At 37.0% G+C, this 14,396-nt stretch overlaps 1 pseudogene; it reads right to left on the reverse strand.

Annotated features, from left to right (window-relative positions):
- Nucleotides 1–1,009: 1,009 nt before the first annotated feature.
- Nucleotides 1,010–1,645, reverse strand: LOC125405342 (FUN14 domain-containing protein 2 pseudogene; annotated as a pseudogene).
- Between the last annotated feature and the right edge of the window lie 12,751 nt (nucleotides 1,646–14,396).

Consider the following 14,396-nt stretch of genomic DNA (forward strand, 5'->3'; position numbering starts at 1 on the left):
AATACCCTCCCATTCCCCCCACTCCCTCTCCTCCTCTCTCTCCAGTCCCAAGAGCAGTCTTATAGTTGCAAATATAGAAATTGTACCCCAGACCTAAGCCCGAAAGCCGAGCCTTCATCTTAAAGCGTCTAGATGAAAATTTCACCCAGCTGACGTTTGATTGAAGTAGTCGAGGCCCTGAAGTAGAGAGCTCAGCTAGATGGGTTATTGCAAACTAATCCTGGGGGAAAAGGCAAATGAGAAGATTGAGAAGAGGCAAAGTAGACTCGGAGATGCATTCTTCAGCTCTTTCTTAAGGTGTTGGGGAAGTTGTTCCCGGTCACTTGGACCTGTCATCCTACCTCCACGGGAAGCTGAGACGTAAGAATGTCAAGTTCCAGGCCAGCGAGAGCAATTTAGTGAGACCTCTCAAAATGAAAAATACCCAAAAGCCTGGGAATATAGCTCAGTGGTAGCCCTAGGCCCACCCTACCCTACTCCCCCCCCCAAAAAAAAGAAAAACAAACAGGTCTTAGTGAAGCTTTCAGGTTATTTAGATTATGGCCCTTTTTGAAGAGTGTCACACTAAGTTCCAAACTATAATCATAGTTTGCTGGAGTAGTTGTCCAGAGGCAAAGAGAACATCAATTTACTTATAAAGTTTTGTAAGGAGACTGTCCCCCTAACGTAGCTGACTAGCGGGTGGTACTCCCACAACTGTCCCTGCTTTACTTTCTTCCCATGCTCAAAGTCAGATATGTTCAGTTCCTTTCCACATAGCGCTCTTCCAGCTCGACTGTTAGCGACAGATCTTAAGGATGGTATGGGGCAGGGGGGTGGGGGTGGGGATTTTACGCACAGGAAAAGGACCATTCCTGTTGACCTCCAGATGGAGAGTGCGCTGCCCTGTGGCTTGTCAAGCCCATGGGAGGACCTGTGTTAACTTCCATGGGCCGATGCTCATGGAAGCAGTTCAGATTTACAACAGGGAAGAGGGCATGAAGAGGAAGTGGAAAGCCTCTGGATTTTTCTACGATGGTGTATAAAGGCTGCTGAACCGTGGAAGTGGAATGATACCCCTTAAGGATACCATACCGAGCAGAAAGTCTCCAAAAAAAAATCCTCCAGTTACTTAGACATTCTGCTTTACAAACTCCTCAGCTTTGCTCTTGACCTCGTTTGGTATTTGGGTGCTCTCCGAATCTTCAGTTGTTCCTTGACCTTTTTCATGTCATCCTCTACGCGCTTCCCGTCAATTTGATGTAGCCAGTATGGTTTGTGAGCTGAAGGAGAAACACACCGCCTCCCACCGCTGTGGCAGCCAGCTTTCCCACTTTCAGGAATATGAAGCCAGTGCACCAGCCAGTGATGCCGCCAATCAGGAGCTGGGTTGCCACATGGTGCTTCTAGCCTGCTGACTGTGTCTCTTGCCCGAAAAGTTTGCGCCACCAAGGCTGTTTTTTCGCAAATTCTGTAAGATCCAATGCCCCATAATCGTCAAAGTGCCCTTGACTGGTCGTGGTCATCTCTGTGAGCTGTGAGTTGCGAAAGTACAGCCGCAGAGGGTCAATAGGGCAGGAGACAGAGCACATTGTGGTTATGGTGATGGTGGTGGTTGTTGTGGTCGTTGTCATGGCCTGCTGATCTTCCGCACTTGGGCAGATGTATCCATTCCCAGGGCTGCGGCGAAAGAGGGCAGGTGGAACATGCGCCTCAGCTTTTCCTCAGGCGCAGCTACATCACAAAGCCACCTTGGCCTTTATCAAACTGGGTGTTCTGCTTCCAGGGGAGCCGGGTCCCAGGAGAGGCTCCAGCTCGGCCTCGCTTCTCAGGTTCACCATAATGACAGCCCACACCAGGCGGTGTGCCAACTCTGATATTGTTATTCTTATAGCTAAATAATAACTTTCTTACTTAGGGTTTGTATTACTGTGAAGTGGCATCAGACCACGGAAACTCCTATAATAGAAAACATTTGATTGAACGCTTGCTTATAGTTAAGAAGGCTAATCTGTTATCATGGCAGGAAGCATGGCTGCACACAGGCAGACATGGAGTTCCTTCCAAATCCAAATTCTTAGGCAGCACGAAGAGAGAGATATATGGGCGTGGGTTGAGCTTTTGCAACCTCAGTGCCCTGCCCTTAATTATATCTCCTTCAACAGAGCCATCCTTACTCCAACAAGGTCACACCTTTTAATGGTGCCAGTCCCTATGAGCCTATGGGGGCCATTTTCATTCAAACTACCCCAATTACTAAACTCAAGCGTATAAAATGCATCTAAGTTTAGAATCGAGGATGTCAGATATAAGCTCAAATTATGAAGACTTAAAAAGAAGAAATATTCTGTGTAAATTAATAGAGTACAAAGGAGAAATGACTTTATGGTTTGGATAAAGGATGAGTCCATCACTTGGGATTAGGTTGAGGCCGTAGAATATCTTTGATGCACTTCCAATTCCATCTGAAAGAGAATTGTCATCAAAAGACTAAAGGAGTCAAGGAGAAACACTAAGCATATTATATTATTACTAAGATATGTACTTTAAAAGCATGAAATTTGAAGTTTACAAAAAGTGTTGATCTATAGTAATAAAAAGAAAGTTTAGCTCTTTTCTTTCTTCTGTGACATAGTCTAGTGTCTTCCTTTTTCTTGTCTCTTTGAGAAATGATTTCAACTTAAAAGAGAAAATGATTACAGTATGAGATATTTTTACTTCAGAAAAAGTAATAGCTGTTTGCTCAGCCTCTTATTCTAAAGATCATCAATTGAGATGCTTTCTTTCAAAGGAAATATATCCTTATTTCCATCTGACAATATTTAAAGAAAACCCTAAATAACTTGGAAGCAATGAGATTTTTTTGGGTATGTATTCCATGACTCATTGGTGAGAGCTGTAGTCATTGCTCAGCAGACCCATTTCAGGAGCTGGCTAACTAGACGGTAGGTAACTCAACAAAAACAAAAAGGATCCAGCAGAACAACAGCAACAATAAGAACACTCAGCAAAAAAACAAAACAGGACTGGGATGGGGGGGGAGGGAGGAAGGATGGATATGGGATCAGGGAAGAATATATTTCAACTAACGGAGTCATTTCAGGGTCTACAGGAGACTTGATTATAAATGGGATCCCAGGTCCAAGGAGAGATCCCCATATTGTTCTCTGGACAGAAGAGAGGGTGCCTGAAACGGCCTAGGCCCATAACCATACTGATGAATATTTTGCTTATCACCATAGAACCTTCATCCGACGATGGATGGCGATACAGATGGAGACCCACATTGGAGCACCGGACTGAGCCCTCCAAGGTCCAAATGAGGAGCAGAAGGATGAAGAAAATGAAAAAGGAAATAAGGACTGCGAGGGATGCGATCACCCACTGATACAAGGGGACGGATCTAATGAGAGTTTATCAAGGCCAGTTGGACTGAGACTGAACAAGGACGCGATCCAACCAGATTCTCTGAATGTGGCCGGATTCTCTGAATGTGGCTGGCCCAGAGTCTTTCTGAAAAGCCATTGACAATGGCACTGGGACTTATTTCCTCTGCATATACTGGATTTTGCGGATCCAGTCTGTCTGGACACTCACCTTCCTGGACCTGGAGGGAGGGGGGAGGAACTGGAACTTCCCACAGGGCAGGAAACCCTGACTGTTCTTTGGGATGGAGAGGGAGGAGAAGAGGGAGTGGGGGCAGTGGGAGGGTGGTGGGAGGAGGGGCGGAAATGGAAACTTTTATAATTTAATAAAATTACTTTAAAAAAAACAAAACAAAATAAAACAAAACAAAACAACAATCTCCATGAAGAACACTCAGTAGTTTGTTTGTTATTCATGTACACATATTTATATTTACGTATCTATAATATACTTATATAATACCCACATAATTTCATTAATGTATATATGCAAAATATGAGTATTTTCATTATTTCTTATTGATAGCATTTGAAATCAGCTCTTACCAGGTTATTTCATATATTCTTGCCATTATGGTGACTGCCACTTATGTCAAGAACAGTGGTTGCAAAAATATGCTGCAATTGTCAGTATTTTGAGGTAATGTTGAAAATTGTGAAGTACTGTACATGACTGCATGAAGGTTTGAGTGACATTATTGGTGGGCCACATAACCGGTTTAAATATTCTCAGAAAGTTGTCTTTGTTACGACAAAATGCTGTTCTCTTTATAATCTTTTAGGATTGACAGGATGAAAAAAGATTCCGAGAAAGGTTCTAGGTAGGATGCCCAAAGCTCCATTGTAAGCCCAGTTCCTACGGAGTATGCAATCACAACCAGCGAGCCACTATTAATATTACAGAGACAGCCTTACATAAAGTATGAAGGGAAAATCTCTTCTCAAAAGGAACATAATGGAACAGTGTGTTGTCAAGGTAAAAACCCCATGGCAGTATGAAATAGAAAAGATCTAATTAGAATGTGCACTTGAACTTCTTACTAACTTAAGGTACAGTTCCCAGGGAGGGGACTTAATCCCTAATTTTAGTCAAAGGGCAAATGTGCAATTAAGCTAACACAAATGTCTCAGCCAATGAGTTAGGCGAATTCTATTAGCCCTGGACTCCCTAACCTGCCACAGTTTAATAAGAAGTTCCAACAGCACCAAATTACTGTTTGTCAAGCTGAAAAGATCACAGCCAACTGCACTGCTCTGTGCCAAAGGACACTCTGGTCTTAACATAATGTGAGTATAAAAAAAGTGCAGCACGCATGGCTGCTGGATTGAAAACAAATTGGTTTTGCACGTATAATAAAATACCTCATTTATTTCCAGTTCCAAAGTAAGTTGACCCTTAAAGTGATCTGAAGTAAAATTTTAAAACAAAAAGAAAGAAGTTTTTCTTTCTATTTTTAAAAAACTTTATTGGAAAAGGTTGCCTATGCAAGGTCATTCATGTTTAAGAGAATGCCTGTAGCAGTACGCTGGACCCCGAAAATATGCTAAAACATAGGGTGTTTCCAGTCAGGAGAGCTGGGGCTGAGTTGAGTAGTGTAGCATCACACTGCTTGATTCCCTGAATGAATTTCTTGCTTCCTAAAGAGCAGTTTGGTCTTTTGGCTGCTAAGGGGTCATTAGCTCCTGACTTCCTCTTAGAAAAAAAGGCAAAGAAAAAGGAAATGATGCGGGAGCTTTGAATGTGAACTTAGTATGACAAAATTAGCCTTAACTAATATGGTGTCCTGCTTTTGATACTCAACCTGTTTCAATTCCATTTCAGAAATATGTAAACATTTATTTTTATCTAATAATGATCAAACTTCCAAAGGCAAAAAATGATGTCACCAACCCCAGTGTTTCAGGTTTCAGAGTTTCGGGGATTCAATGCCACCAATAAATGTTTCACACCAATGAAAAGTTACTTTTATTAGGCGTGCTTTATTATTGTGTTTATTGTTTATTGTTATTAGACTCTCTGCCATGAATCTGTCAAGACAAAATAAAATTATTGAAAAATGCTAGGAAGAAGCTTTCTTTAATCTGTATTTTAAAAACTCAATTTAAAGTAATAAAAGTCTTAATATTTTAGAATTGAAAATGTAACCTGAAACACATTTTACTTCTTACTGAGGAGCATTTAATTGAGACTCAGAAATGTTCCAACAATTTAGGGACTATTTTCCTTTGAATAATTGGAGCAATAGACTTCAGGTGTTTCGAGTCTGTCCATAGCAGATGACGATTTACAATTAAATAACTGTTTCTTTCTTCAATGATCTTTGTGCATGAACACTAGCATCTGAATAACTTGCTGGTCCTGAAAACAGGAATCTAGGGGTTATGGGGATGGAGTTGACTAGTGATTAAGAGCATGTCTGCTTTTACAGAGGATATGAGTTCTATTCCTGCAAACATATCAGACAGGCTCACAACAGACTGAAGCTCCAGTTCCATGATAGCTGGTGTTCTTTTCTAATCTCTAGTAACCTGCACACACGGGATATTCACAGAACCATTTAAATTAATAAGTTAATAAAAAAGTAATCTAAAAATAAATAAGAAAGCAGGAAGCCAGATGATTCTATAATACATTCACTGTTTATTTCTGCTACTTGAAAATAGATATATAAGGACACTGACAAAGAAATACTTTTCCAAGTACGCTTAGGAAGCTGGTAGGAAATTGACATACTGTAAAATAGATTTTCCGTATATAGCTATAGATATATATCAACATGGTACAATCAAGGGATACTCAAGGCATAGAAACTTCAGTTGAGAAAATACATACTCAGAAAGTAACTTTAATTCTTAAATTTAAAAAATTATGCTGTGTGTGATATGCTTGAAGTTTCTGTATCAAAGTATATATTCACTATTCATGGTGAACATTCCTCTTTGAAACGTAGTAATGCTTAATTCATTTCAGCCTTTTAAATTTACAGAGGGATTTATCAGAGAATTTTTCTGTTTTCAGCTGATTAAACAGCATATGTTCAATGACACAAGAAAAATATTAAATTGACAAGTGTTTAAATGATAATAAAATTGCAAATAACCATGTGCTTAATTGAAATTTCCAATATTGATAAAATTAAACCCTTAGTACATTTTAATTTATACTAGTCTTAATACCCCTGATTGGAAACATTTGCAATTACATGGAACAGTTAACCTTACATACTATGTAGCTATTCCATGTATTTGGAGACAAAATGGACTATATAAAATCAAATTTAGAGAAAAAAGAGACTCAGTCCTAATGATGAACATATCTATTTCTTCATAATTACTAAAACTATATCTTGTAAATAAAATGGAAGAATATGTGCCTCTTAATGTAAATTATATTATAAAATAGTTTATATATTTTTATTTATATTTGTATTTAGGAAATATTTCCTATTCCATTTACATGTATAAATAACATATTTACAAAGCATGTTTGATATGTGCCAGTCAACATGCATTTTCTCATGTTCAAGGGTATATAATAGGTATCACATTATCCTATGTAGATTGCTAAAGCAATACATTTTGAGCATCAAGGCTGACTATCTGTTTTATTTACCACAGTAGCATAGCAGAAAATAAATAACTGCTGTTCCAAGCAATTTGCCAATGTTTAATGTATTTGAGTGGAGTAAGTGGAAATCATGATTAAAACTTATTTAAAATTTAGTGGTGATGAGATTGGAAAAATTGAGTTTTAAAAGTTCGAAGGAGAAATCAAGGTGAGGATCACCATAAGCCATTCACTCTTAACAGTTTAGTTCAATGCTATTCAGGAGGAATTAGAAAGAAAAGGCCTTCAAAGGTCTCATAAGCATAGAGAAGTCGGAGAAGGTCACTCTTGAAACAGCTGCCGCAGGGATCAGAGAGATAAAAGTTAAGCTCCGTAATTGCTATTAGAAAATTAAAAGAATGAAAGTGACCAACATCAAAATGAAAACTCAAAATGACAGAGGATTCCAGAAAAGCAGTCATAAAATATGTCTAGACATAAGTGCTCAGAGCTCACATAAAAAGATGATTAAAGGGAAAAATAGGTGTTAGCTCATTTGTCAGTATATTACCAAGGAACTGCCTAGAAATAAGCAAATGATAGAAAAGCAGAATGACGACGTGCTGCTGCGTCATAGATAATCTGGAAGCTCAAGGAAAGAAAAGTAAAGTTTGAATTTGAAATTCGGACCTGGGACAAGAATGAAGGCCTGGATAGTAAGCATTAAATTCAAATGGCGCATCTCAGATTTTAGGGTCTAACAACCCACTGAATACATTCTATCATAAAATATATATGTTCACAAGCACTCATTCATACTAAATAGAGAGTTTTTGGGCTAGGGAGATGACTCAGTAGGTAAGGAGGTTTTCAGACAAACAGGACCTGTGTTTGGATTCCTATCACCTTCTTATAGACTAGGCATGGCTATATGAACATGTAACGCTATTACTGGGATGGGACAGACAGGCGAATACTTGGTACTTACTGGCCAGTAGCTGAATCAGTGACCATCAGGTTTAGAGAAAAGAATATCTCAAAACAATCAGAAAGTGATAGCAAACTCGATACTCTACATTCAAGTGCACAACTTGGGCACTCACATTAACACATGTACAAAGATGCTTGACACACATATGCAGATGTAGCAATACAACAAATAAATAAATGAGTAAAAATAAAATGAAGTCCCAGTAGCAGGAATTTGTAGTGAAATAAACTATTGACTAAGTCAATGAAGAAACATTGGTTCATTTACATTTAAAATTTTTTAAGTGCATGAAATTAAAATTAATTCTAGTTGAATTATATCACTTCTGCCTCTTGTATTTTTTTCAAGTCCTCCAAGTGCTCTCTGTATAAACCCTCCTCACTTTCAAGTTGACATTGTCTTTTCCAGATACTCTGTAGTGAAGGAGGCTTTAACATTTAAATATTGGTTCTACACAATATTTTCCTTCCCTCCAAAATTCTGAAATGGAGGGTTCCTGAAAGGAGTTGACAAATTCCTCAGGAGGACATTCAAAGTCAACATCATTTGTGATAATCCAGATGAAACTTTGCAACCTTTTTCCAGAATAAGTTGTGACTTGGCATTGAGGCCTCCATCCTAAAAGCTACAATCATTCATGGTATGGTCCTGAAAAAGCAGGAGAAAAATTCTTTTAGGAAACATTCTGGGGCTGCAGAGATGACTCAGTGGTTAAGAAGCATTCTATAAAACAACTAACTATATATTTAGGATGACAAATCTGTAGGGATATAAATATTTAATTATAAGCCTGGCTATTTAGAGAGAAGTTTAACTATGCATGCATTTAGCCATCTATCAGTAATTGATTCCCCCGCTTGGTCTATGGTTTACTTTTCAATGTAGGACCCAGAGGTGTCTTGTTAAAGTATAACACATATCAATTCTCATCTCCACACAAAGAATTAGTCACCTTTACTCATGTCACAGACTGAAGGTCAAAATCCTTACAAAAGTCTGAACACCCAGCTTGCAGTAACCCTTAAGGAGAAGCCTGACTGCTCTCTTCTCTCCCTCCCTAGCCTCACCTATGTCCAGAGCACAGTAACTTTCTTAATGCTTGTGGTTGTGGTGCTGACATGATGCTTTACTCTTCTTTCTTCTTTCTGCAACTTGTTTTGTCAGTGTACGAGTATCACTTTCTTCATCTTATGTAAATATTTGCTCAAAAATGTACCGAGGCATGCACACACACACACACACACACAAATACACAAATGTAATGTTTTATGAGCTCAAATTCATGACCACAGCACCATTTTTGCAGCTTTAAACACACTGCCAGTTATTTTGTTACCTATTTCCATGGTTCTAATGTCAACATTTCCTTTGGATATGCTTTGTGTTTCATTATAATATTGAATATCTGCATTCTACTTCTAGAATATAAAATAGATGGCAAGAGAAATTTTATTCTGCCTAAATGACAAAAATAAATCTACATTCTCACAGAGCAGATGAACAACACATTTGCTAAATGATTGTCCTTGCTGTTCCTTTCGTGTTATTTTTCGTACAGTCACTAAAACCATGTGTAATAGCAACTCTTAAGAGGAAACTGAAAGAAATAATTGTTAGGTAAATGATTTATTAAAGAAAAAGTATCTGATATTCTTCCTAAGTGAGAAGCAATGAGAAACTTAAGATGAACTGAGGAAATTGTATAACTAGGACAAACATCTTACGGATGTGCCTAAGAAAAGTAAGTCATATCTGCCCGTTCCTACATTCCCCTATTATAGCTGAGAGTATATATTGGGATCTGAAGTGCTGCTCTCGGACCTTCTGTCCCTGGATCAGAATCCTGATGCTGTGTTGTTATCCATGTAAACATGCTACAAAGAAGCTACAATAATCATCAAAGCAATAGCAATAAAGTCCATACCATGAATTAGAGTTTAAACAAAGATTTTTGCAATATTTTTACCAACTCCTGTCTTTGTTGGGTTTACTTCAGTCCACAATTTGCTTCATAGAAATTATTATAGAATATAATATATTCTATATTTATATAATATATAAATATTAGAGAATATTCATAGAAATATTCTTCTCATTTGCTATAGTCACATTGTTGGCCTTGAGAAAATATAGCTTCTCAGTTTGTTTTAGTAAAATATCTAGAAATATAATCCATTTTTCCCTCAGATTTCTATTAAAGCTATGCTTTAAGTGGCTATGAAATTCTCATTTATATTTTCCTTCAACAAACTGGCAAATGCAAATCAAGCAATGCATGTTTTAATAAGACTTCTCAAACTAATCCTATTGTTCTTCCTTAGTAGATAAATGACCTAATTTATTATGTTTGAAATCCAAAGCTATAATAAATTGCCTCACCAAATTGATGTCTTTGTCACTGATGTGATACAGCAGTAAGAGCAGCTGAAACTCTTATTACAGAAAGGTTTCCTCAGAATGGTTGTTTAATATAATTATTGATTAAGCTTTTGCACTGGAGAGATGGATTTGTAGGTATAAAAACACCTTTTACAAACCTGAAGACCTCAGTCTCATTCTGGAACCTATGTAAACATTTAGTTGTAGTAGAAAGAGTTCGTAACACCAGCTCTCTTACAGAAAGATGGGAAATAGAGACAGGAAAATCTTAGAAAAACTAGAATAAGAATAAGCAGCACGGAAGAGAAACAGCAGGAAGTTCCCTGCCTCAAAGCAGAAGGAGAAACTCAGCTCCCAGATGTTGTCCCATTACCTCCATACACCTTTGACCCCACCATACCACACTCAAATACATACAGTAATAATAAATTTTATAGACAAACATAAGAGCTTTAATTTTAAAGTCTATGTATTTACCTTTGAGTAAATTAGCTTATATTTTAATACATTATTGAATTGTATTAATCCTTCAGTGCCTTTTCTGGCCTAGAAAAACTAGGGACAGTGTATCAATCAAATAATCATGCAAAATAACAGATCAGAAAAATTGCAGTAATGACATTTAGTGAGCAAAGTTTTAAAATAGTAAAAAGTAGCATATTAGAGTATTCATGCTAAATATTAAAGTCAAATTTCCTATTGAAAAATGCTAAGACTAAAGTAAAAAATTGATAAAAGAAAAATAGTTTATTTTTGATAAGATTCAGAGAATTATCAAAAAAATTAAAAATTATTTAATGCTAAAAGATAATGGGCATATAAATATAAATTATTAGAAAACATTTTGATGTTAGAGCATATTATACAAGAAGCGTTAAAATTAATTATGTAAGACTGAAGGAAAGTCAGCTATGGAAAATAAAAAGCAATCAGTCAAAAACTTAAATAAATGTGATACAATGTAGCTAATAGCAACAAAATGGAAGGCAGAAAAGCAATACAAGAAACATGAGAGGGGATATTAAGAGACGTAGTAAGCTTCTAGAAGCATTGAGAAAAGATAAAACATAAGTACGTCATGAAAGTAAAAAGTGGATTTTATTATGAACTAGAGCACAATTCAAATGACAACAAGCAAATATTACATCATGATCACAACTCTCTTTAAATGAATGAGGAATTTCCTTCTATGTAATATAAACTGTAAACCATTTAAATGCACAGCTGGGGGCTCTGAGAAATGTGCAGGCTGGGGAAGCTTTGCCTTTGGCATTCTAGAGAAAGTAGATGATCTTCACATGCTCTTTTATGTCCATGTCTTCTCCATCATTACTTTTCCTCCTTGCCATAAGCAAACAATTGCATTTTTATATGAGCAGTTTAGGGCTCTGCAGTAGAATGGAATCATTTGGTGTAATACATGATTGTTTAGATTTATGGTCATCGGGTTCTTCCTAGTTGGGTAATGCTATCTCCAAAAGAATGTATAGGTTCAATAATTGTTCATAAATCTTTGAAACTTTTTTTATTTATCTATTTTGAGAAAAGGTCTCATATATGCCAGGATACCTGAAACTTGTGCCTCCCTTGCCCCAAACTCTGGAATACTGAGATTAGAGGCATGAAGCACCAAACTTAACTCTTTATTCCTTTGAGTCTGATTGATGCCTAAGACAAAAATGGCAAGTGTGGTAGGGTTTTTTTTTTATTTTAATTCTTATTTATTAGATTTTTTTAAAAAAAGTATCAATCCAAATTCCCACTCTATCCCCTTCTCCTATTCCCTCCATACACCCTCCCACCCTGCCCCCCCTGCTAAGAGAGTGTAAGGCACTTTGCTTTGTGGAGGTCCAAGGCCCTCCCTACTATGTCTAGGCTGAGCAAGGTATACATTCAAAAAGAATAAGATCCCAAAAAGCCAATACATGCAGTAGAGATAAATCCCAGTGCCACTGCCAGTGGCCCCTCATTCTGCTCCAGCCATACAATTGTCAATCACATTCAGAAGGACTAGTTTTGTCCTATGTTTGTTCCTTCCAAGTCCAGCTGAAGTTGGTGAGCTCCCATTAACTCAGGTAAACTGTCTCAGTGGATGAACCCCTTGACCTCCTTGCTCATATTCTCTTTCCTTTTACTCTTCAACTGGACCTTGAAATGTCAGTCCAGTGCTCCAATGTGGGTCTCTGCCTCTGTTTCCATCTGTTGTTGGATGAAGGTAATATGGTGATATTTAAGATAATCATCAGTCTGACTATCAGACAAGGCTAGTTTGGGCACCCTCTTCTCTAATGCTTAGGGTCTTAGCTGGGGTCATCCCTGTGGATGCCTGGGAATTTTCCTAGAGCCGGGTTTCTCTCTAACCCCATAATAGCTCCCTCAATAAAGATATCTTTTCCTTGCTCTCATATCTGTCCTTCCTCCATCTCCACTATACCATTCCCTTAAGTTCTTCAACCCTCTCCTTCTCTCCTCCTTTTCCCCCTCTTTCCTTGTATTTAACTTTTTAAAACTATGGAAGTTTCCTGGACATTGTACCATTTACAATCACAGGAGATCATCCTTGACAAATGCTGAAGAATTTTGGATGTTTTGCTGTTAGTATCCTTCTTAAGACTCCATACATGTACAGTGCATCTACATCACTCCCAGACCTCATGGCCTCCAACTCCTAAAACTTTTAGTGGTATTAGCGCTGATTATCCGAGTGCACTTTTAGGGTTTACCTTTCTGAGAATGACTATGTGGTACATCTCCATGTATGATCATTTGTAAGATATAAACCTTAGTTATTCAGTGGAATATTTAGCTGATTTTTAATTAGACCATTTATCTTCTTAATGAGTTTTTAAAGTTTTGGAGCAAGATACTCTGTCAAAATATCTTGCAATATTTTTCCCAAACTATGATTTACATTTCATTTAATTATAGCAGTGAAGTCTGTATTTCTTTATAAGATGTGTACTTTCTTGCCAGTGACAATAAGAAAAACTGTAGAGTTAAAACGTATGGCAATGAAGCACTTATAAAATATTTCTATATGCCTTAAAAATGATACTCACTACTATAATCAAGTATTTCCTAGATGTCAAATATGTAGGCAATATCTGAGTTGTCCTAAAGCTAGAAATGAGCTTAGTTTGGTCCCATTAACTCTTACAATTCAAATTAACCTTTCTGTATTAATCTATAGTCTGCCATGTAACTCGGTTACCTATGCTCTGTACTCTGTGTCAAAATTCTTCTGAGTCTCACCGGCAATTCCCATGACCATGTTCTTCCTCCTTTTTCTCTCCCTGCACAGAAATCCTATTTCTTCTGCTTAGCTCTTGGTCATCCAGCCTTTTATTAAACCAATCACAGTGACATATCTTCACACAGTGTAAAGAAATATTCCTCAACAATATATGCCTACACACATATATTGAAGTAGTAAAAAAGTATTATTACAAACCATTACAAATATGTATTGACAGCATAATTTCTATCCAGAAATATTTCTTATTCAGAAAATAAGTCTTTCATCTTGAGAATCTAAAATTCACATCATTTTTTATGTACTCTTACCTTAGTTAAAATAGTCGAAAAGCGGGCTTGGTAAAGAGTTCTTAAAAATTGTATACAAGCATAATCTCTATTAGCAAACACTGAGTGATTAAATGTTTTCTACAAAAAGGATCACATTTTCTCCTAAAGTGGTTGTGGCCCAGATCCACACAAAGGTTAAGCAGTATGATATCTTGAAATCTTTAGGGGAAAATGACACCCATTAGCTTCAACATATTTTATCCACAAATGTTCATCTGGAAACTGGAAAATGGTAAAAGATATTGTGAGTTAAATTTGGTATGTCATTTTTGTCAAAATGTCATCCAAGTTCCAGACTTTCAACATTCAAAAGTACTGATGAATTGCTTTGCACACAATGTCACCTATTCTTTGCAATTACATTATCAAAATATTTGATATCAAAATATCAAAGTATTTATGAATATTTACATGGGAAAGACAAGGAAAATCAGGTGCAAATGTATCAGTCAGAAACATTCAAATACACATTTGCATGTGATAATTTAAG

Source organism: Myodes glareolus, chromosome 1 (genome assembly GCF_982192425.1).
Source record: "Myodes glareolus chromosome 1, mMyoGla1.1, whole genome shotgun sequence".
Classification (NCBI taxonomy): domain Eukaryota; kingdom Metazoa; phylum Chordata; class Mammalia; order Rodentia; family Cricetidae; genus Myodes; species Myodes glareolus.